Genomic DNA, 21,372 nt, shown 5'->3' with positions numbered 1-21,372 from the left:
AAGAGACAGACAGACAGACAGACAGGCAGAGACAGACAGAGAGAGACAGAGAGTGAGGGAGTCAGTGTCACCTGTCTCTCCAGCTCCTGCAGACGTCTCTCCTCCTCCTCTGCCTGCTGTTGAGCCTCTCTCAGCTCCTCCTGACATCACACATCGTCAGTCAGTGTGTGTGTGTGTGTGTGTGTGTGTGTGTGTGTGTGTGTGTTCTCTCAGCTCCTCCTGACATCACACATCGTCAGTCAGTGTGTGTGTGTGTGTGTGTGTGTGTGTGTGTGTGTGTGTGTGTGTGTGTGTGTGTGTGTTCTCTCAGCTCCTCCTGACATCACACATCGTCAGTCAGTGTGTGTGTGTGTGTGTGTGTGTGTGTGTGTGTTCTCTCAGCTCCTCCTGACATCATACATCGTCAGTCTGTGTGTGTGTGTGTGTGTGTGTGTGTGTGTGTGTGTGTGTTCTCCTCCTGACATCACATACATCATCGGGTGTGTGTGTGTGTGTGTGTGATATATCTACTAAGGTGGACACTGAATTAACTGGAATGAACATGGAAGAAAAATGAAATCAACTGATTCTTTCAGCTGGTTGTTGACTGGTTCGTCAGTGCAGATCTACGATGTGTTGATGTGCTTAAGATGGCAACGTCTCCTTTGCCGCAGAAATAAAATAATAATCGAGATGTAATAAAACACACAAAAAACATGATTTAAACGGCGTCATTACGTCCACTACAATCACAGCTAATTATCACATGAGAAGCAAACATCAAATGACGTCAGATGCGCCAAAGCAGTGGGGATTAGTCTGCTTACCAGTGCTTAGGTGCCAGAATAATCAATTCATATGATTGTGGGCCCTCAATGAACAAGAACTACACATGCATGGATCAATCCTGCTCGCGTGTCTTTTTTTCTCTCCCAAGCTGATTTCATATAGCATTTAATGCAGAGCACTTTTCAACAATTTTTAAATTCTCTTTCTTTTTTTTTCTTTTTTTTCTCTGCATGACTCCTTTCAGTACTGGATAAAGCGCAAAGCACAAGTGAGTCTTGAAGGCTTTGCCTCTTGTTTTCATAATGCACTTGCACAACATACTGAACAAACATGGCGATGAGAAATATTATGAAACCATACCAAACTGTAAAAGTAAAAAACACAAACTGATTGCAAGTATCGGCTCAAACGGCAGCATAGTTACGATCATGCGGGAATCCACTTCTGAAACCTGCACTGCTCAGGAAACACTCCCACCTGCACAAGCAAGGAGACACTGCCAGAGGAAGATCCGGCCGCCGTCACGCCGTCTGGGTTCCTTCAGAGCGCTGACGTCATAATTCAGTGATGTCATGAGGTGATGATGTCATTGAGCGAGTTTATGTCTGCGGGGCTGCTGTTCGTTTGCAAAGTTGTGTTGTTTTGGTTGTTTTTTATGTGTGTGTGTGTGTGTGTGTGTGTGTGTGTGTGTGTGTGTGTTTGTTTGTTTTTTGGTGTGTGTTTTTTTCAAAGAGAGTGGACTACTTTGACCTGAACTTACCTTCCTTCTTGAAGAGCTGCTTGCTGGGAATTCGTTACTGTGGCATCCAGTTCCTGCTTTTGATCCTCTCACTCACATCTTCCCGTTTCCTTTAACAAGTATCCTGTTGATCTTTAGTCAGTGTGTGTGTGTGTGTGTGTGTGTGTGTGTGAATGAATCAAAGTTTAACAAGAGATACGAAGATCGCCAAGAACATTATCACTGAAACTGGACCTCTTACCATTATTTTGTCTCCTCCCGCCCCCCTCCCCCCAACCCTTCTTTATATATATATATATATATATATATATATACATATATATATATATATATATATGTGTGTGTGTGTGTGTGTGTGTGTGTGTGTTTCAGTGTGTTCCTGTTTCAGTTCTATTGCTTGCCCTAAATGTATCTTTCATTTTACTATATTTTATTGTAATTCATTTTTTTCAGTCTATGTTATTGTTTTACACAAACCTAGAGGCTTTCAATGCCTGATGGATCACCAAGAATCTGCTCTTTCTATATACAGCAGATGTGGTCTCGATGTAGCATGCATATACATATATATATATATATAGAGAGAGAGAGAGAGAGAGAGAGAGAGAGATCAGTCCCCACACAGTAATACCCCCTTGAAATTGAAAAAGACCATATTTCATCCCCAGACAGCGGGCATGCAGACTGGCTGACAATGACGTAAGAACAATACAGAAAGCGTAAAACGCTAAACAAAGGAATGAAACAAAGAGTCGTATACGTTAAAATGCGTTATCAATGCAAACTGAACTTCTCTTGCTGTTGTTGTTGTTGGTGTTCGTTTTGTTTTCGCTGAATCAGCGATAAGATTCCAGGAGTTCACGAATTCAGTCTGAAATAGATAAACACACAACCACATCATGTAAACCTCTTTAAAAATAAAAATATAAAAAATAATAATAAATAAATAAATAAATAAACGAAAGAGAGAAATTCAAGATAACAAAAAATGAAACAATGAAAGATAAACAGTTGCCGACACTTCCACAACCCTCCTTTTGTCAGGCTTCCGACTGCACTGTGAAAAATCCTGGATAATTTTGAATTTTAAATCCATTTGTTCATTTCTTTGCTCATTGGTTGATTGATTCGGTTTTTCTTTATTCGTTTATTCATCTATTTCTCCTTTTTTTCTCCCTTATTTCTTTGTGTTGCTTTTTTTTTTTTTTTTTTTTTTTTTTTTTTAAGATTCTTTTTCTGTTCACTGATTTTGAAACAGTTCTGGCGGAGAAAACTGGACACGTGTGAAGGGAAGTAATACACCAGAATAAATCAGTCGTGGCATGGTAGTCTCCCCTAGACTCATCAGTTGTGCGTTCCTGAGAGAGATGCCAAGACCGTGCTGACTTTATTTTATTTATTTTGTTTTGTTCTTGTGTTTTGTTGTTGTTTTTTGGTTTGTTTTTGCTTGTGTGTGTGTGTGTGTGTGTGTGGTGTGGTGTGGTGTGGTGTGGTGTGGTGTGGTGTGTGTGTGTGTGTGTGTGTGGTGTGTAGTGTAGTGCAGTGTGTGTGCAATTTTGTTCTCTGTGGTACGGCTCGTCACGAGCCGCCCCTTCTTTCGTTTGACAGGTTGTTTAGATAAGGCCGGCTCCTGGTCTTGTCGGCAGTGTGTGCCGGCGATAGGAAAAATGTTCAAGAGTTGGGTTTGCGCCGGGGCAGTTCGCAAAGCTCTCTGCTTTGACTTATAATATAAGGGTTTCAAGTTAGGCTATAAAAGCAGCCGCCATGTTGTTTCTAGAACCATAGTAACGGTTGTTCTGACGATTCCAAAATAAGATTTGGCAGTGCTCATTGCTGTTGTAATATTATGGAAATTTTTATAAAGTACAAATTAACAACATAAGAACAGCTATGAACATTTGTTTTAAATTCATCCAAATTTGTCATAGCTGCAAAGAAACTAAAAATTATATTCCGATATGGTTAGAGATTATAAACCCTGTCTCGCGCGACCACGTGGTAATTTAATTGGATTTAACATTTTTTTTTTTTCTTATACAAATAAGATGTCACAGAAAATTGTATTAAGCTTGGTCTGACTCGTTAATTGAGAAAAAGAAAATGAGACCTGGTGCAACTATGGATAAATATACATCAGGCCGTCCTTGACACGGCCCTGTCCGCCGGTGCCGCGAGCAGGCCTTCCGAGAGGCGGGATTTACGAATCGGGGAAAATGGTCTCAACCTGCTGATTTCGGGCGGCGCGCGCGTTAGTGTGTCGTTGGGGCAGAGGGTGTATGGAAGGGTTCGAATTCGAGTGTGTGTTTGTATGCCGCATATATGCGCGCGCGTGTTGGTAAACATGAGAGTTGCTTTAAGAGTTGAAAGCTATTTTCAGTGCAAAGTCACACACACACACACACACACACACACACACACACACACACACTCACACACACGCGCGCGTACACTGGCACGCACGCTCGCAATAACGTACGTACATCGTGCACAGGCACACATACACACACGCACGCACACACGCAGAGAGAGAGAGAGAGAGAGCAGTCACGAACACTTCATTTGACAGATAAACGTCTTTACCATCCTACCACCTTCCTCCTGGAAAACACGAAAAAGAAACTCAGCACTTCACACACACACACACACACACACACAAACACACACACAAACACACACATGAATGCCGCCTTTCCACAAACCGGCTGAACGTCAAAGAATACTAACAGTAACAGTGCCAGACACTTCAGTTTCGAACACTGTTTTACAGAGAACACTGATCACTGAAAATTAATGTTTAATGTCATTAGCTGAAAAGCTCTGGCGACACAGTAGGTAATAATCAAAAGGCGAGAAAACGGTTGAGACTAACCTGTAGGTGGTGACTTGTCCTTTGAAGAGAGTATCCCGACGTTTCGGGCCCTAGGCCCTTCTTCATGGGGAGAAAAATAGAGAATGGAGAAGAAAAGAGAGGGCAAAACCAAGACAGAGGTAAAACTAAGAACTGTGAGGAGTAATCAGAGAGAGAAAAAAAAAGAAAAGAAAAAAAAAACAGAGAAAAAGGTGAGCAATATTTACAAAGGAAAAGAAGGGTGTGTGTGGGGGGGGTTAAACACTGGAGGGGGTGGTGGAGGTGGAAAAAGAGGGTTGTGGCTCGCCAAAAGATGAAAAGGTGTAAGAATATGTGTGCTGGTCAGTGTGTGTGTGTGTGTGTGTGCCTGTGCGTGTGAAGCCGGGAGAGAAAGAAAACGGAGGGGGGGGGGGGGGGCGAGGGGGGAGAGAGGGAGTGAGAGACAGGGAGGGAGGGAGAGAGGGAGAGAGAGTGGTGGAGAGGGAGGGGGGAGGAGAGAAAAGTGGGGGAGAGAGGAAGGGGGAGGGAGAGAGAGAGAATGAGTGTGTGAACTCAGAACTCATTTAATTTGTCGTAAAACCATCATAGGAATTATGGACACTATAAACTAAACACAACAAGCAAACAAAAAGTAAAAGCAATAAGTTGTGAGCACATGCAGGATATTCCATAAGACATAGTTATGGACTGTGTGTGTGTCTGAAGGTGGATGACAGGGGGACAGGAGCAGTGAAAAAGGGAGGGGAAAAGAGAGAGAAGAGGGCCCAGGGCCGCTAGGAGTCCATCACTCTGGTGTTGATGTCTGCAGGCTGGATGGTCCCCAGGCGGCTGATCACGTGGGACTCCATATGTTTGCGGTATTCTCTGTCGCTCGGGTTCTGCCATACAGCTGCCACCTTCGCCTGGGTGTAGTTGTGCAATGGGCTGTTGAAGTGTTGACCTATGGGGTCACTGGGTGTAGTTGTGCAATGGGCTGTTGAAGTGTTGACCTATGGGGTCACTGGGTGTAGTTGTGCAATGGGCTGTTGAAGTGTTGACCTATAGGGTCACTGGGTGTAGTTGTGCAATGGGCTGTTGAAGTGTTGACCTATGGGGTCACTGGGTGTAGTTGTGCAATGGGCTGTTGAAGTGTTGACCTATGGGGTCACTGGGTGTAGTTGTGCAATGGGCTGTTGAAGTGTTGACCTATAGGGTCACTGGGTGTAGTTGTGCAATGGGCTGTTGAAGTGTTGACCTATGGGGTCACTGGGTGTAGTTGTGCAATGGGCTGTTGAAGTGTTGACCTATAGGGTCACTGGGTGTAGCTGTGCAATGGGCTGTTGAAGTGTTGACCTATGGGGTCACTGGGTGTAGTTGTGCAATGGGCTGTTGAAGTGTTGACCTATAGGGTCACTGGGTGTAGTTGTGCAATGGGCTGTTGAAGTGTTGACCTATGGGGTCACTGGGTGTAGCTGTGCAATGGGCTGTTGAAGTGTTGACCTATAGGGTCACTGGGTGTAGCTGTGCAATGGGCTGTTGAAGTGTTGACCTATAGGGTCACTGGGTGTAGTTGTGCAATGGGCTGTTGAAGTGTTGACCTATGGCGTCACTGGGTGTAGCTGTGCAATGGGCTGTTGAAGTGTTGACCTATGGGGTCACTGGGTGTAGTTGTGCAATGGGCTGTTGAAGTGTTGACCTATGGGGTCACTGGGTGTAGTTGTGCAATGGGCTGTTGAAGTGTTGACCTATGGGGTCACTGGGTGTAGTTGTGCAATGGGCTGTTGAAGTGTTGACCTATGGGGTCACTGGGTGTAGCTGTGCAATGGGCTGTTGAAGTGTTGACCTATAGGGTCACTGGGTGTAGTTGTGCAATGGGCTGTTGAAGTGTTGACCTATGGGGTCACTGGGTGTAGTTGTGCAATGGGCTGTTGAAGTGTTGACCTATAGGGTCACTGGGTGTAGTTGTGCAATGGGCTGTTGAAGTGTTGACCTATGGGGTCACTGGGTGTAGTTGTGCAATGGGCTGTTGAAGTGTTGACCTATGGCGTCACTGGGTGTAGTTGTGCAATGGGCTGTTGAAGTGTTGACCTATGGGGTCACTGGGTGTAGTTGTGCAATGGGCTGTTGAAGTGTTGACCTATGGGGTCACTGGGTGTAGTTGTGCAATGGGCTGTTGAAGTGTTGACCTATGGCGTCACTGCAGTTCTGTAGTAGTAATAATCAAAACAAATGGTGCAAAATAGATGAAATGGAACAGAAAGGGGAAAAAAGATGAAGAAGAAAAAAAAGCAGAATTGAAACAACATAAACTAATTAGAGATTTGCGAAACTTTGGCACTTTGTCATTAGCTTAAGAGTACATGTGACGGGGGGAGGGGGGTGTCATTTGCCTTCTTTTTTTTTCCAGTCGTTTGTCTCCAAGGTTTGGACAGTTCACAGAAAACAGAGTACAGATAAATCATATAATAAATATTTACGCATGTTACATCGACACAAATCATATCAATACAAACACATACTAAATTACATATAAATCATGTAATAAATATTTTTGCATGTAACATCGATACACATCATATCAATACGAACACATCAAATAATTACAATGTCGAGATTGACCATCGAAATGTAGCCCTTCCTTTTTATCTATGTTTTTTCCTCATAGAACCCATGCTAATTTTTAATTGATTAATGAGTATTTGGACCGATGATGGACGTTTTCCGTATATTTCATTCCTTCATTTTCTGTCATCAGTCTGCCGAACAGATCTTTGCGCTGTAGCTGTATTGAAACTGGTGCAGTTTTTTTTTTTTTTTTCTTTTTCGTAATTCATCGTATCTTTTGCAGTTAAATGTGAAATGATTTTCATATTCTGGGCTTTCGCTACACATTGGGCAAGGAGATGTTGCTTCGTTTGAATCGAACAATCTTCTGTTAGCATTCAGTCCAAGTGCTCTTAATCTGAGCTTCGCAAAGCAGATTTTATGCCATTTATTTGTTATAATCTTAAGTATACTTCTCTGTTTGAAATATTGATTTAAACGAATAGAACCATTTATACCTATCATTGCTCTCTATTTCTCCGTGCCAGTTCTGTTTGTAACATGCTATAGTCTGTCTTTGAATTCCGATACAAAGCCGCTTTCGTGCCCCACTCCTTGGCACATCCAAACAAGACCGACTCCATGTTCCGTTAATGTTTTCTTGATGTGGAATACCCAGTTCTGTTTGCCCTTATCGGCCTGCAGTAGCAGCATCTCGTATGCTTGTCCACACAATCGTCAGTGATGTTGGCAGTCTTGTTAGGCCAATATTTTATGCATTTTACAATTGATCTAATATGTAATGGGTACCTGCCGGTTTCGCCAAACATTATAGTGTTTAATGAGTGTAATGGGACACCAAGAAAGCGCTTCATTGCAAATGTATGTACCTTTTCCATCTGGTTATTTGACATGAGTCCCCACATTTCCGCTCCATAGTTCAATGCTGGTTCAATTTGTGTGTCGAAAAGTTTCCAGAAAAACTGTGCGTCAGTCGAACGCAGTCTCCTGAGTGATTTTATAATTAGGATTACACCTTTTTTCCCCTTTCTATTTGCTTCATCCCACGCAGACGTCAAATTCAATTTTGTTGTGAATAACATTCCTAAATATGTATATGTATTGGTTACTTTTATTTCCCCGCCTATCACCACAGCACCATTTTTCACGAGTCGAAAGATGACCTCGACTGCGGAAAACACTGTCAGTTGCAGTCTGTTTCTTGCTTTAGAGCATTTGATTAATTTTGTAACCCTATGGGTGTGTCAGACATTTTTTATACAGAGAGAGAGAGAGATCGTCGTAGTCTGTCTGTTTCCGGCTTAAGGGCATTTAATTGATTTTGCAACCCTGTGGGTGTCAGACATTTTTTTATGGAGAGAGAGAGAGAGAGAGAGAGACATCGGCCTGCCCCAAGCATTCCACCCAAAACTTTCTATTTCTGGTGCTCTTTCTAATCTCCGGTGCTACCTCATTTAAGCCCCGCCCCCAACTCGCTCCGCCCTTTCCAGCACAGACTTGAAGACCGATTCTCCCTTCGCCCCGCCCCCACGACTTCGCTGCGCCTCTGCTCGCGCTGCCCGAGTGTGGGAAGACCCAGGGAGAGAGTGCATCGTTCAGGTTGTTTGTTCACAGTGGTTCACAGGCAGGGAAGCGGAAACGGTCTGTTGCACACCCAAAGTCCGCATCGCTATGAATGGAGTTAGCTGCAGCTGGGCATAGCAGCGCCGCTCCGTCCCGATCGCTGGCATAGCAACGCCGCTCCGGAGCGGCATCGATCAGCTGTGGCGCTGATGCCAGCTGCAGCTAACTCCATTCATAGCGATGCGGACTTGATGCGCTCGCGCATGGCCACAACGACCTAAACAACGCCGCTGTCCCAAGTCTGCAGAGAGCAGTGTCTGTGGTCAGTTCTATGTGGTCAGTGTGTCGTCAGAGCGAGGACACAGGATGGAATTAGTGAGTCATTTGTTTGTTTGCTCTTCGTTTTTTCCTGCCTTCTGGTCACTTTTATCCCGCTCGTCAGTGTGTGTGTGTGTGTGTGTGTGTGTGTGTGTGTGTGTGTGTGTGTTTTAACTATAGTATATTTTCATCTGTTTTCTTATTCTACTTATCGCACTGGTTGATTTGTGATTATTGTATGAGATTGATTAGCATGTACTTTGTATCTATGCATTTTATGTTCCTTATGTATTTATGTGATGAAAGACTGTGAAAGTATGTAATCATTGCATGTGTATGATTGTGATCATTGTTCGAAAGATCCTTATCAACTTAGCATTTCAGCATGTTATATCTTTTATGTGTTTTCTGTGATTTTCGTGTATTGTTTACGTAAACTACACCACACATGAATTTCTCTTATTGAGATGATAAAGTATTCTGTATTCTGTAGCCTGCGGGAATCGAACTTCCAAGAGTTTTAATTGATATACAGTGCGCACCACATGCATATACCCGCCATCGCTTGTACTTGTGCTTGATGAAGAATGAGGACAAAGATTTGAACCAGAAACTGACCTCTTGCACCATGCCATGTTCCTCGTGTTCAGGGCCCAGAGACCTCATCAATGAGTGCATTGAACCTCATTTCAACTTCGTTCTCATGACTGGTTTAACTAAAATGGTGCCCACAACCCTCTGTGCTGATTGTATTAATTTCAACATATGGTATACTTTGTTTGATAACTGATTCTAACTGATAGCTGATTGTATTAATTTCAACATGTGGTATACTTTGTTTGATAACTGATTCTAACTGATAGCTGATTGTATTAATTTCAACATGTGGTATACTTTGTTTGATAAATGATTCTAACTGATAGCTGATTGTATTAATTTCAACATATGGTATACTTTGTTTGATAAATGCTTCTAACTGATAGCTGATTGTATTGATTAAAACATATGGTATACTTTGTTTGATAAATGCTTCTAACTGATAGCTGATTGTATTGATTTAAACATATGGTATACTTTGTTTGATAAATGCTTCTGATAGCTGATTGTATTGATTTAAACATATGGTATACTTTGTTTGATAAATGCTTCTAACTGATAGCTGATTGTATTGATTTAAACATATGGTATACTTTGATAAATGCTTCTAACCGATAGCTGATTGTATTAATTTAAACATATGGTATACTTTGTTTCATAACTGATTCTAACTGAAAATGCATTCCAAAGTCATTTAAACTGGGTATATTGGACCTAATATTCATATTTTGTTTAAATGACTCATTTAACTAAACTATATGTTCAGAGCACACTTTACTGGGTGTATTAGATGATACTATTATGTAGCATATAGTCGTCTGTATCTCTTTTCCATCTCTCTTTTTTTTTCCGCGGCCACTGTGGCTGTGGTTAACAGCGCAGTCCAGACCCATAATTTGACCATTTTCAACTCGCTCGTTTCACTACCAAACTTAATTAAACGACACCAATCTTATACTGGAATAAAGTTCATTCTTTCATCTATCTTCCTGTGGTATTTGTTTTTATCATTCGAGTCAAACTGGTATGCGCCGGGCGTTCAAACACAAAGGGTGTCGCGTCGATTTTTACTGCGGTGACAGAATCCGCCGTGCTTGTCGCGCGAGCTGAACATCATGTTGTCACTCGATCGCTCCGCGCTGCATTGATTTTGGCCATGTAGAAATTAGAAACTACGTCATTGGAAAGCCAGGATTCTCACGTTTTGATTGGCTAGAAATTTGTTGGGGTTTTCACAGGAAGTCGATCTGAAAGTCGCAGCGAAAGTGTGAGACTGATGTTTGCGACCCTATAACATACGAACCAGTGTTTCAAATCACGAGCAAATTACAAGAAAAGAAAGTTTAAACTATGCACTTTCAAGTGCAATTCATGGCTTTTCTATAAAGAAAGAGTCTCGAACGCGCTTTGGAAGAAAAACGAGTGACCGATTTCGGATCCCGCAGCGCAGCTCGACCATGGCGGCGATCAAAGGAGCCTCCGTCTACTCGTCATCATCGTTTGAAGAATGGAAAACACACAACTTACAGGTTTGTAAGAAGCCCATTTTTTTCAATTTGTTTATTTTGAAAATAAATATAAGTAATATTTTTTATATTTTTGTGGGTTTGGATGGATCCTAACAACTTTGCTTCAGCAGTGTTGATGTGTAACTGGGAACAGTAACGCTTCGTCAGTCACGTGATTTTTTTAGCACAATTATCATCTTTTATTCAAAAATTTACCGCGATCGACAGCTGTATCTAGAAGATGAAGTGTCAGATTATTCAGTATTTTTTTTGTTGTACAAGGGTTTTGAGTTAGTGAGAGCGGATTGATGGTTTAATATTGTGACCGACGTCGGACAGCATGGGAACACGTGTATCTTTCCACTTCTGTTCTGATCGTCAAACGTCAAGAAAATTTCACGTGTCTGTGTGTGTGTTGTGTGTGTGTGTGTGTGTGTGTGTGTGTGTGTGTGTGTGTGTGCGCGCGCGCGCGTGCTTGCGTGCGCGCATAAGTATGTATGTTATATGCAAGGTGTGTATGCACAGAGTTAGTGTCGAACTGATGTAGCATGCATACATGAGGTTGCCTGAGTATGGATTAGTTAGTGTGTGTGTGTGTGTGTGTGTGTGTGTGTGTGTGTGTGTGTGTGTGTGTGTGTGTGCGTGCGTTGTGTGTGTGTGTGTGTGTGTGTGTGTGTGTGTGTGTAAATGATGTAAAGAATAAATAACTTACATGATTAGTAAACATGAAATAAGTTTAAGATATGTTGTTACATAAAACTTACATCAATTTAAGTGAAACCATTACAGTGGAGTAGTAATGAAATTAGTAGATCATGTATCAGTGCACATTCATCACACACTCATGCACACACACATATAAATGATATATATGCAAAAGCATCCATGAAATGAAAAAAAAAGTATTTTAAAGCATTAGAGCTGTCTCAAATTTCATGCCTGTGTATTTCAGATGATGATCAGTATAAAGCCTTAAGGGTGACTGTTGCACACAGTGGACGAGGAAGACCACCATCAGCACCCAAGGTTCCATCAGCAACAAACTCTTGATGCAGTTAAATATGCTAAAGCATCAAGAAAACAAAACCTGGGGGGAAATGGAACATTTTCTACACAAATTGTTCCCAGAGTGTACCTTTCCACGTGTGGTGTCAATAGTTGAGCGCAAGTTGCTCCAAGTACACAGTGACAACAAAGCAGACATCAGCTTCATGTTGCAGAAAAACAACACCAACATCTTCAGATGGCCCCAGTCTGACAAAATCAACACTGTAGAAAGCATCTATGTGTTTTTCAGTGACTTCGACCTGATTCCGACGAACAGAATCTGGAGTGTGCAAGAGGAGCAATGGAAAACATTGCAGATGAAATGGAAACAATATATACACATATTTTGTTAATTGATTAAGCTTAGTTGTCCAAGTCAAAGACTTCTGTTATGTCAAATATGCATATTTACAATTACTCTGGTGATATCTGACAGCATAGTATCATCATGATTGTAAAAAACTTGCTCATTTGTTACTAAAAACCATATACTTTGTGACTGTTTTCACTGTTATCTGCATTTCTGATAGCGTCTTCCAAAAACCTGTATTCTACATGCTTTTCTGAACATGCACATATTTGAAATGTTTTTGTAGCATGAAAACTTTCTGAGATATCAACATTATAAGTCGGCATGTTATCACTGTGAAATCAGGCCATTCGACACTTGACAAAACTGAATATTTTGCTATTTTGGAGGCACTGTCTCTCTCTAAGCATGTTCTTGAGTAGGCCAGAAAAACATCAGCATAAACTAGGTATTGGTGGTTCCAAGTACAGCAAAGAACAATGTGGTAAGTCTTCATCTTAAAATTTTATGACAGTCTAAAAATAGCAATTTGTTAAATCTGTCAAAACGCGTCATTTTTGCACATTTTTAGACGCCGTTTTCTTAAAAACTACTGGGTATAATGCAATGAAAATTTGCATGTGAACTTAGTTTTTTATGTTCTTTCCAACTGCGTAATTAGTTTTTAGATATGTTGAAGTTCAAAATTTAAGTGGTCCTATTATCATTATTATTATCATTATTATTATTATTACACTGTCGAGTTCTCTTAAAGCATGTCACTCATTTCATTCACCTCGGCACCCACACCAACCATCCCCACACACACACACACACGTGCGCAAGCAAGCAAGCGCACACTGGCACACACGTACGCGTGCACACACACACACACACACGCACACACACACACGCACGCACACACACGCACACACACACACGAACGCACGCACGCGAACGCACGCACACACACACACGCGCGCGCACGCAATGGCATGCACGCACACGCACGCACGCACACACACCCGCGAACGCACATACACACACACACGCACGCACGCACACACATACTCACACTCATTCCCATGGTGTCAAGATGCTGATTCAGACCAATTGTGTGTGTTCACAGAACCTGAATCTTCGTCCACGTGTGACAGTGATCGCTCAGTGTCAGGAGGACTTGATGGAAGGTAAGTGCCTGACACCCCCACAGAAATAAACAGCCCCTATTTCCTGTACGTCAACATTGTTTATCGACGACGACGACGACGACAATGACAACAACAACAACAAAACAAAGTGAACATTACAATAACAACAACCTTGAGGTTCCACTCCAGGGTAAGGTGAAGATGTTTGGGGTTTTGCAAAAGGTGTGGGCAGTCCAACTCTATTTCCTGATGTCCTTGCTGAAGGGAATCTGGTTGGTTCTTTGCCACAGGTTGACGTCTGGTGTTGTTTCTGACCTCTTAATGCCCACGAGACATCCGTTGCTGTATCACCTGAGTCAGTGTTCGACTGACATTGTTAGTGTCCAGGCCTGATCCATACCGATGCTGACGTGGTCTCTCTGCTTTTCTGTCTGTCTGTCTCGGGCTGTTTCTGTCAGGGTCTGGAGGTTCCAATCCCTGGTTAAGATAAGATAAGATAAGATAAGATTAACTTTATTATCTCCAACTGGAGAAATTTGGTCAGGTGCATTATCACAACATAGACAAGTAAACAACATGGGGACCATAACTGTAAAAGTCAACAACAGCTTTTACGAATATTACGGATATACAAATGTAAAAAATATCACATACACCGTTTCATACATGCATCCATTCACACACTGCAGTAATAACTAGTATTCTTAATGTAAAAACAGAAAGAATTAAGAAACATTATTTGAATATAATTATAAACATAGCCTACTATACTGCACATTGATTATAATAGACAGATAAGATAAGAATAAAGATAAATTGCGGAAAACCGCAACCAGATAATCAGCACCCCCCCCCCCCCGGCACCCCCCCCCCCCCCACACACACACACACACACGCGGATTACTTGATTAAACAAGAGTAATAAACATATGTTCTCAAATAAAAGCATTTCACATATTCGCTTTTTAAACCATTGCAATTAATTATTACATCGTAATTATTAACAGAAATATATTTAGAATATGGACGTTAGCATCAGACATACTGCACTGTACATTCATCCTGCATATTGCACATTATTCCTCCTACATATTGCACATTCATTATAACCAATTGTCACGTTTTTAAGCTCAGTAAACACACACACACACACACACACACACACACACACACACACACACTGACTGAAACCATTTATTGTCAGATTAACTGTTTGTTGTACTGACATTTTCGCAACCATTTGAATAAAATATTAACTGAGCAAACACAAGGAAATTCTTATTTGAGGGAAGGTATGATTTAAAAAGAACATATTTAACAAATCAATTTACCAAATTTCATTAATATCATTATCTCAAAAAATATTCTAACGCACACACATACTCACATACGTGTCTCCCCCACCCTCTCCCTACATACATCCATGCATGCACACAAACGCCCATTATAATTCCCCCACCTCATTCCCCTGCCCACTCACTCACACACACACTCACACTGTCTCTCACTCTTTCTCATCAAATTAAGGTTTCGTAATGTAATCAAGACGACATATCACATGTTAGGGTCGAACAGTTCCACTAATTAGAATAATGGGAACTTTGCTCTACAAGTAAATCTGACGCTATCACCCAAAACGAAACACTACTTTGGATTAAATAAAACAGAGGGGAACCTCTGCAGCATAAAAAAAAAGAAAAAAAAGAAGGTTCTTTCCCACAGGACTTTCACACGTCTCACATGAGAGTGCGCGCGCGCGCACACACACACACACACACACACACACACACACACACACACACACACACCACAACTAGAACAAGGTACAACCTATCATGCACGGACTTTCACACGTCTCACACACACACACACACACACACACACACACACACACACACACACACACACAGAGTTCTCAAGAATTTAAAAGGTGGATTGAACGTGGAATAAAAGTCTTCAGAGCTCTGGATTTCAACTTAAAAGTTCTGTAGCGTCGTCCTGATGGCAATAGCTCATAATACTTTGCTAAAATATGGGTGTCGTCAGTTGCTATCTGCCTGCTTTTTTTTAACCACTCGACTTTCATACAGCTCTTGCATACTAGCTTGTTTCACTCCCACAATTTTACTGCATACACTCATGACATCGTTCAAAACACGCTTACTCCTCACTCCCAAACTTCCATACCAGCACATAAATGAAACTGTGAGCACGGACTCGATACAACATCGATAATAACTTTGAAGAATATTTGAATTTATACCAACATTTCTAAGCTTCTGTAAATAAAAAATTCTAGATTGACATTTCTTATGAATGGAATCAACATTTCTGTCAAAAGTCAGCTTATTGTCTAAGATGGTCCCTAAATATCTATATTCATTGACCCTCTCCACTGTTTGACCATCAATAACAAGGTTAGCTACAGGCAAGGGGTCTTTCCGAAAATCTATTAACATTTATTTTGTTTTCAATACGTTGAGATCCAGATAGTTTTTCTCACACCAAGAACAGAATTTTTTAATTTCACTGAAATAAATAGTATCAGAGGTTGGACAGATCTTCAATTGCTGAATCATCAGAATATTTTATGACATGAGTTTCCTCTGTGCCTCTGCAGTCATTTGTGTACAGTGTAAAAAGAACAGGGGACAGCACTGTACCTTGGGGTGCACCAGTAGAAGTAGATTTTAGAGAAGAGTGGGCAAAATGAAAGCGGACGGACTGAGTTCTATTGAGAAGAAAACTTACTATCCAAAGAGTAAGCTTCGGATCAACATCCATGCCTAGCAGTTTGAGGCCAAGGAGATGAGGTTGTATTGTGTTAAAAGCAGAAGAGAAGTCAACAAAAAAGATACGAACAAAAGATCCCGTGTTATTCAAATGAAGGAAAGCATTATGAAGGAGAGTTAGGATAGCATCGTCAGTACTTCTGTGTGCTTTGTAAGCAAACTGAAGAGAGTCAAGCTGCTGTTCAGTGAAAGAAAAAAGATGGCGGAGAATAATTTTTTCAAAGCATTTCATCACTACTGAAGTCAGGGCAACAGGACGGTAATCATTTAGTGCGGCTGGGTTCTTTTTCTTGGGGACAGGGCAGATAGATTTTTTCCAGATGCTGGGGACAGAGCAGTCCTTCAGAGACCAGTTGAAAATTTTACAGAACACGTCACACAACTGGGAAGCACATGTTTTCAGTAATTTTCCGCAGATATTGTCGGGGCCAATTGCTTTCGTGACATTCAGTTTTTAAAATAAAGATTCAACAACTTTTGCATCGAACTCAAAGTCCTCACCTGTGTTCCTATCTTTGATCTTTTCCTGCAACTGTGAGATAACACTAACCACTTCCCTTCCCAGATCATTCCTTTCAAAGCGACAGTAGAAATCATCCAGTTTGTTTGAAAAATCAAGCTGTTCATGAATTCATCCTTTTTCATTTCACAAGCTACTGTTTTCCTTTTCGTTTCTCCAGTGATAATTTTTAACCCATCCCATGCATCTGCCATTTTTCCTGTCTGAAACTGTTGCTCTACTTTTGATTTGAATTCCCTCTGTCCCCTTCGTAATTCACCTCTAAGCTTCTTTTGTATCAGTTTCCTATCCTTCTTGTTCCCTGACTGAAACGCTACCTTTTTCTCGTTTAAAATTGTTTTGAGAGACTTCGAGATCCATGGTTTGTTGTTGGGGAAAAGTTTAATTATTTTTGTCGGAATTATCATGTCTTCACAGAAACTGATATAAGATGTAACAACATCAGCTGCTTCATGAACATTCTCACATGGGTCAGTCAACACACTCCAATCAGTACAATCAAAACATCCTCTCAGTTCATCCACACTCTCTGACGTCCAAACTTTCACACACTTTTTCACAATCGGCTCTGTCTGTATCTTTGGTCTGTAGGCTGGGATTAAATGAACATGATGATAAGATACACCCACTGGTGCTAGGGGAACAGATTTGTAGGCATTAGGAATGTTCCCATAACATAGATCGATTGTCTTGTCCAGTCGGGTCCGGCAGGTAACATATTGTTTAAAAGAAGGTAAGGCTTTCTTTAAATCACAGTGATTAAAATCTCCAACAATAAAACACGGGGCGTCGGCAGAGATGAGTTGAAGGTCGCGAACAACACCTGCGATCGTCTTTCCTGCACGTGCAGCAGATGCCTGGTCAAAGACTGGGGCGTACACAACAGTCAAAAAAAATACGGCCGAACTCACGTGGCAGGTATCGAGGCCTCAGCGACACTGATATGAGTTCAAGTTCCTGTGTACACAGTTGCTTCTTCACACACACAATTGCACTGTCACACCACTTTTCGTTGACATACAGGCACACGCCACCACCCATTTTCTTCCCCACTTTCTTGCAGTCTCTGTCCATTCTGTACGGAGTGTTAAAACCATCGATCGCAACACATTCATTCGACACTTTCTCACTAAACCAGGTTTCGGTAAAACAAAGCACACACGAGTCCCTAAAATCATTTAAAAATCGACAGTTTGCTCGTACTTCATCTAAATGACGGTTTTTGCCGTTTGGGTTAAGAGATCTGACATTGGATAAAATCATAGATGGCAGTGGGGGCTTAGTTTTATTTTTTCTCAGTCTTCTCTTCACGCCTCCTCTCTTTCCTCTCTTTCGTGCTTTCTTTCTCTCACCTTCTCTTTCATTCTCCTCATCATCACAAATAAGATCACGAGGAAACAGTTGCTCAATAAAAGCGGATGGGTCGTGCACTGACCGTAAACTGAGAAGGAAATCACGGTCGTAATGTAAGGCGCCTGTACCTCCTCGCTGTCCGCCATTTGAACCACCCGGTGACACAAAAACACCACAAACACAAGTCCGGAACACAGCCAGCACCACCACAAACAGCCTCACAACCGTCACACTCTTCATGTTTAACACCTTACACACCACTTTGAAACAATATAAAAGCACAAGGACAGGGCCAGGACAGCAAAATCACGAATGAAACACAGAGAACAAACACCTGCCTGTCGCCCCCTCGCGAAGCGCCACATGTAGTCATTATCATGTGACGACAGCAAAAACCCAGCTGTTAGCATGTCCAGGTAATGTCAATAGAATTTATACAGACATGGTAAACATTAGTGATTCCAATTATGACTTAGGTAATAGCAATAAAATTAACGACATGGTTAACATCAGTGATGCCAATCATAATACATTAACTTCCGTTCGCTACGCCATCTGTGTTGACCGTTGCAGATCCTGACATGAGTGAACAGAAAACCGGCAGGTCAAGAAAACTGTGTTCCTTACAGTCCACGAGGAAAAAAAACGAAATCGAAACGGGGGTACTGGGAAGGTAGGAAGGGGTGAGGGGTTACTATATCACTTACATATATAATCATAGACCTATCGATCCAAATCATGATTCCGCTCACCATCTGAAACGAGTATTTGTCTAACTAAAATGTGTATGCTGGAACGTTGACCGTCATATCTCTGTTTTACGATGACGTACGTGTGTTATCTTCTGTTGCAGAGAGGTTGCGCCAACTTCACAGGCGTAACGTACGTCAGCAGCCCCTGTGGTGGTGCCAGCGGTGCCAGATGGTGCCGTACAGAGTGCTGCTGCCGTGCGGACACGGCTTCTGTCCAGTCTGCCTTCGGACAACAGTCTTCAACATCTGTCCCGTGTGTGGCCAGCAGCAATAGACAGAACCAGTTCCCGTGACTGCGATGTAGATTTCTTGCTTACTGGACTGGGGAATGTTTTGAATGTTTTATTGTCATCCATCTTCAAATTTGAACAATCTTTACTTTGGCTTTTTTTTCTCCTCTCTTTTCCAGTGGGACAACTTTATTTTCTTTGAATTAAACTTTCGCCAGAATGGCTTCTCCAGAAACAATACAGTGCACTGAGACTGAGACCCAAGGATGAGAATGACTATTAATTTCTGTTTTTAACACCCAAATACTTTTCCACATATTCTTTTTTTTTCCAAAATATTTTTATTTGTTCCTTTTTTTCTTTTTTTTTATAATGCAGAAAAAAGTAACAGTCATTGATTCTCTCGGATCCCTTCACACTGTATATTTCTTTTCTTTTTCCGCGATGAATTCAGTGCTGATTGCAGTCGTGCGGAAGACGCTGTTGGAATTTTGTGCTTCCTGTGATTTCTAGAGATGTGTGATATCATGGAATAGGAGATTTTCAGTCTTACTTATGTCATAGACATAGGTATTTTAACTTGTGGAATGCATGATACTGAAATTTATAGTTTAAAATATTTAGTAAGAATGTTAAAAATAGGGCGATGCAGTTTATGTTTTGCAATTCTTACGAGGTAATTTACTGCACAGAAAAATACTTCAGTCATAATAATAAAACAGAATAAGTGTTTCAAAACCGTTGTATCTTGCCCCCATTTCTGCTTTCTAATGATTTTATAGCAATTTATTCTCCTTCTGGCTTTATTATGTACCCAATAATTAGGTTTGTTCCAGGCAAGCTTTGAAGTGAATACATCGAGAAATTTTTACCGTTTCCTTGTGTCTTATGAAATCATTTTAAAAAAATGCATTGTACAATGTTTTGTATTATATTGTCAGGCATTGTATTGTATTGTAATGTATTGTATTGTATTACTCTTTTTTGTCACAACAGATTTCTCTGTTTGAAATTCGGGCTGCTCTCCCCAGGGAGAGCGCGTCGCTACACAGAGAGCGCCCCCCCCCCCCTTTTTTGTTTTTGTTTTTGTTTGCAGTTTAAAAAAAACTTTTTTCCTATCGAAGTGGATTTTTCTACAGAATTTTGCCAGGGACAACCCTTTTGTTGCCGTGGGTTCTTTTACGTGAGTTAAATGCATGCTGCACACGGGATCTCGATTTATCGTCTCATCCGAACGACTAGCGTCCAGACCACCACTCAAGGTCTTGTGCTGGGGGAGAAAATACTGCCGACTGTGCCGGTATTCCAACCAGTGCGCTCAGATTCTCTTGAATCCTGGCCGGACGTGTTAGTTACCTCTAGGCCATCACTCCACTGCACGCACACACACACACACACACACACACACACACACACACACACATTTTTCTTCATCTTCATTTTCTTTTTCTTTTTAAAAAGAAGAAAAAAACAAACAAACTATATCTCAAGTGCCTTAGCAGAAGAAATACAAGTAACCCAGTTTGTGGATTGTGTGAGGGGTGGGGGTATGTTCCACAAACGTGTGCTCATGGAAATAATGTGCCATACCGGTGTCAATAATAAACGAAAGCTTCAACGCTCAAACAAATCATGTGTTTCTTGTTTCTGGTTCTCGCATTGTGTGTCAGTGCGTCAGTTTACATCTGCGCGTGCGCGCGCGCGCGTGTGTGTGTGGGTCTGTTTGTCTGTGTCTGTGGTGTGTCTGTGTGTGTGTGTCTGCAAGTGAGAGAGAGAGAGAGAGAGAGAGAGAGAGAGGAGGGATTAACCAGAACCCTTGCACAGTAGGTCTATGTACAGATGATTCCCGTGGGATTCAACCTGCTTAGGAATCTTTGGCCATCAAGATAAAGAACACCCCCACCACCACCCCTTTCCTCCCTCTCGCTCTGCGCACGTGACATGCACTGGCTGCATTTGAAGAAAGACAACCACGTCATCACTATTAAGAAAGGACTCCTTGCAGTTATCCCCCTGTGTGTGTGTGTGTGTGTGTGTATCTGTGTGTGTTTGTGTGTGCGCGTGCGTGCGTGCGTGCGTGCGTGCGTGCGTGCATGTGTGTGTGTGTGTGTGTGTGTGTGTGTGTGTGTGTGTGTGTGAGAGAGATAGAGAAAGAAACACAGAAAGATAATTTCCTTGTGAACACCATGAACGAAAGTGCTTGCACTGTGTGTTCACACACACACACACACACACACACACACACACACACACTGGGTTCGAATCGTGGCTGCGCTGGATGGGTTAAGGGGTAGAGATTTTCCTGATCACCCAGGTCAACAGATGATGCAGACTTGCTAGTGCCTGAACCCCT

General features: G+C 41.8%; 2 protein-coding genes across 4 annotated transcripts in view; both read right to left on the bottom strand.

The window, feature by feature from the left end:
* LOC143283172 (uncharacterized) overlaps window positions 1-6,128 on the bottom strand; it is a 49,285-nt gene extending 43,157 nt beyond the window's left edge. The window contains exons 1-6 of one of the 3 annotated variants that reach the window (XM_076589344.1): window positions 5,982-6,128; window positions 5,688-5,932; window positions 4,377-5,638; window positions 2,298-2,378; window positions 1,529-1,617; window positions 72-140 (exon numbers count right to left, since the gene is read on the bottom strand). The gene's annotated coding sequence lies outside the window, so the exon portion shown is untranslated. Of the gene's footprint in view, window positions 1-71; window positions 141-1,528; window positions 1,748-2,297; window positions 2,379-4,376; window positions 5,639-5,687; window positions 5,933-5,981 lie in introns of those variants that run through there. The other 2 variants (XM_076589342.1, XM_076589343.1) reach the window with 2 other exon arrangements.
* Window positions 6,129-13,467: 7,339 nt separating this feature from the next.
* LOC143283171 (uncharacterized) overlaps window positions 13,468-21,372 on the bottom strand; it is a 54,566-nt gene continuing 46,661 nt past the window's right edge. Inside the window, exon 3 of the mRNA XM_076589341.1 lies at window positions 13,468-13,849. The gene's annotated coding sequence lies outside the window, so the exon portion shown is untranslated. The remainder of the gene's footprint in view (window positions 13,850-21,372) is intronic.

Source organism: Babylonia areolata, chromosome 6, assembly GCF_041734735.1.
Source record: "Babylonia areolata isolate BAREFJ2019XMU chromosome 6, ASM4173473v1, whole genome shotgun sequence".
Lineage (NCBI taxonomy): Eukaryota > Metazoa > Mollusca > Gastropoda > Neogastropoda > Buccinidae > Babylonia > Babylonia areolata.
Note: the sequence above shows the minus strand (reverse complement) of the source record. Positions and strands in the feature narration are given on the sequence as shown.